The sequence below is a fragment of the Pteropus vampyrus genome, unplaced genomic scaffold (assembly GCF_000151845.1).
Source record: "Pteropus vampyrus isolate Shadow unplaced genomic scaffold, Pvam_2.0 Scaffold66, whole genome shotgun sequence".
In the NCBI taxonomy this organism is placed as follows: domain Eukaryota; kingdom Metazoa; phylum Chordata; class Mammalia; order Chiroptera; family Pteropodidae; genus Pteropus; species Pteropus vampyrus.
The window spans coordinates 8,221,781-8,224,897 of NW_011888847.1; positions in this window are offsets into that span (position 1 = coordinate 8,221,781).

Sequence of the window (3,117 nt, forward strand, 5' to 3'; positions counted from 1 at the left end):
TTAGAGTGAGAGATATAGCTGGAAAGATAAGTAGTGTCCCGATTATGCAAGGCCATGAATACCAAGCCAAGGACTTTGGACTTTATCCTGAGATGGCAGTGGGGGCTCTTGAACAGGAGAGTAACTGGATCTGAAGTTTGCTTTAGAGACATAATTGTGGCTGCAGCGAGACGGAGAACCCAGAGGCTGCGTCCCGCGGCTGCTTGGGGAAAGGAGAAGAGTGCTGCACTCCCACCTGCAGGGGGCGCGCCGCCAAGCGGCGCTCCCTCCCCGCCCCCTTTCCTGTGTCGGGGTTCCGACGCGACGCGTTCGGAACTCGTCTAGCCCTCCTGGACACGCCCCCTCGAGTCTCGTCTAGTCCGTCTGGGCCCGCGCCCTTGCGTCACGTCCGCTCTAGTTCAAGGCTTGTTAGAGCCGAGGAGGGGCGCGAACGAAACTTCTGCGCCTGCGCCGAGGGGAAGCAGTCTGTTGTTAGCGCTTAGGGGTCCCGGGGGCTTTGCGTCTCCACTAGCACGTTTTTGAGCCGGCCACGATCATCTCTCTCTACACACCCATGAGTGTTTAGATTTATCTCAAGAGATATAGGCAAACAGTGCAGAGGGACTCGATTGCTCCCTGACCTTAGCTGAGCCCAGTACCACTCCCCTTAGGCCTCAGCTGAGAAGCGCCGAGTCTTTCTGCAATATCACTTCAGCTGCTTGCTCTCGGGCTGCGGATAAAACGTCCATACTATTGAAAACCTGCTTCGGCCGCTAAAGCATGTCCAGCCCAGACCGTAAATCCATTTTTCTAGGGCTTGTTTACCTCTTCAATCATATCAGAGACTTGGAGTTCAAGAGACCTTGTAGGTCATCAAGTTCCGAATGAGCACATTTTTAACTTGAAATTGAAAATTTCAAGTTTTAAAAAAATTTGTGAGTGTATATATTTTAATTTCACTCCCCCTCCCCCCAAGAAAGATCGTCTGTTTCCTGGACAATTCTGATTAGGTAGACTTCCAAGACGTTTCTTAAATTCAACTTTCTTTTCTTCGAAATTACTTATTGAGCATCGTATATCCGTAGGTTCTGGAAATACGATGTGAATACAAAAGAACTAGAGTGAATACAAAAGATTGTTGATGCCTTGGAGTTTACATTCTAGTTGGGATAGACCAACAACTAAAAATAATTAGAAGCCGTGATTTATGCTAGCAAGGCAAAAAAAACAACAACAACAACAAAAAACTAAAAACAAAAAACCAAGCCAAAGCTTATAGTAGAAATATATAGGTGGGAACTACTTAGCCTTATCAGAGGTCTCTTGGAGGTGGTTACGTTTATAACCAGCCAAATGAACAAGAGTAGAATGAGTTCCAGGCTGAGGGAAGAGCAAAGAAAGCCCTTGAGGTGAGAAAGAGGTTGGTATTTTCTAGGAATAGACAGGTCAGTGTGACCAGAGGGTGGTGAGCCAAGGCTGAGAAAGGGTGAGAAAAGATTGAGAATGCAAACAGGAGCCAGACACAGGTTTTGTGGGCCATGGTGAGAAGTTTGAAAAGAACAGTGGGAAACTAAGGAATAATTTGGGGCAGTGGCTTGATCTTAGCTCAGTTCTTTAGAACCACACAAATGGTATCACATATGGTTTTTCCACATCAGTCCTTTGGATATCTGAAGATGGCTGACATGGTTCCATTTAGGATCCCTTCTCCTGCCCCCAACTCTTCTGGAAACTTTGGTTCCTCTATCTCTTCTTACTCAGAGGATTTATGAATGACTTTCAAAATATCATTCCGAACACCAGAATTTTTAATGTTAATTATGCGTGTACATTTTTAAAGGAAAGGACGTTAAGACTTTTATGACCTCAAAAAGGTCTTGTAGATATTTAAAACCACTGCGTAAACATTTCTCATCTCTGTGATTCTGGTTAATGTTCTCTGGAATAGCAGTGTACAATATCAACTTCAACCCAGGGTAGTCCTCTAAGTTGTCTTCTCATCTGTGAAATGAAAACGATAGGATTGCTATGAGGATTAAATGAGATAATGCTCAAAAAATGCTTAATGATAAACCATAACGGGCCAGCCATACAGTGCCACTATATAAACAAACACCTGCATCCCTGCATTGGAGGAGCGATTTATAGACAATGCTCTTTTAGCAATCCACAAACATTCACTATATCCCTATTCTGTATATAGCCCCAGATGAAAAAGATGTGCCTTCCAGTAGTTTGTTAGCTCGTTGAAAGAGCCAGGAGCCAACAGAAAACACTATAAACAAGCGAAGTCTTGTGGGATTTGGAAGCTGCAGATGAGGTCTCAATTTCCACTGGAGGTAAATGGTTACTGGAGTTCTTATTTGAAGTGGGTCTGAAAGGTGAACATATTGAATTTTAAACACACAAAATCAACATCATACGTACTACGCATTTTATTCTTGATGTGCAAAGGCCGATGGGAAACACTGCAATCACTTCTATTATCCGACAAATATTGAGCAGGAGGTTTTCTGAGAAAGGCACCTATCTTTTGTCCAGTCTGTTTACTATACACTGCTTGCTCTAGGCAGTCCTTATCTTCGTGTTCGGGAACAAAGTACACACATACACACCCCATTACGAAAAGAGAGGCACAGGGACTCCAAGAGAGGGGTGGGATCTCCTGCGGCCCAACCACACAACGGGGGCCGCTCCACCGTAGCTCGCCCCCTGTACCCCCATCCCCCACCTCAACAGGCCCCACTCAACCCAGGGTTCGTCTTCCCCGGGCCCTTTCGCTCCTCCCTTGCAGCCCTCCGGGGCGCAGCTACAGCCCCGCCGGGCGCCCTCCCTCACTCGCGCTTTCCTCCTCCTTCGCTGGGGAGCCGGAAAACCCGGAGCGAACTGGCTCTGCCCGGCGGCGCATGCTCAGTAGCGAGCAGGTTCAGTTCGCTAGTAGGAAGCGCCAGTGCTACACCGGCGTCGGCGGCGGCACCTCAGGGCAGCCAGATTCCCCAACAACGACCTCGGGCCTTTCCCCTCCCCCGCTAGACCCCGGCCCCAGCTCCGCCCTGCCCGCGGTCGCTCGCGTTTCGCGGTCCCGGCTGCGTTGAGCGGGCGCCGCGGCCGGAGCGTCCCTCACACGCCCTCCCCCAG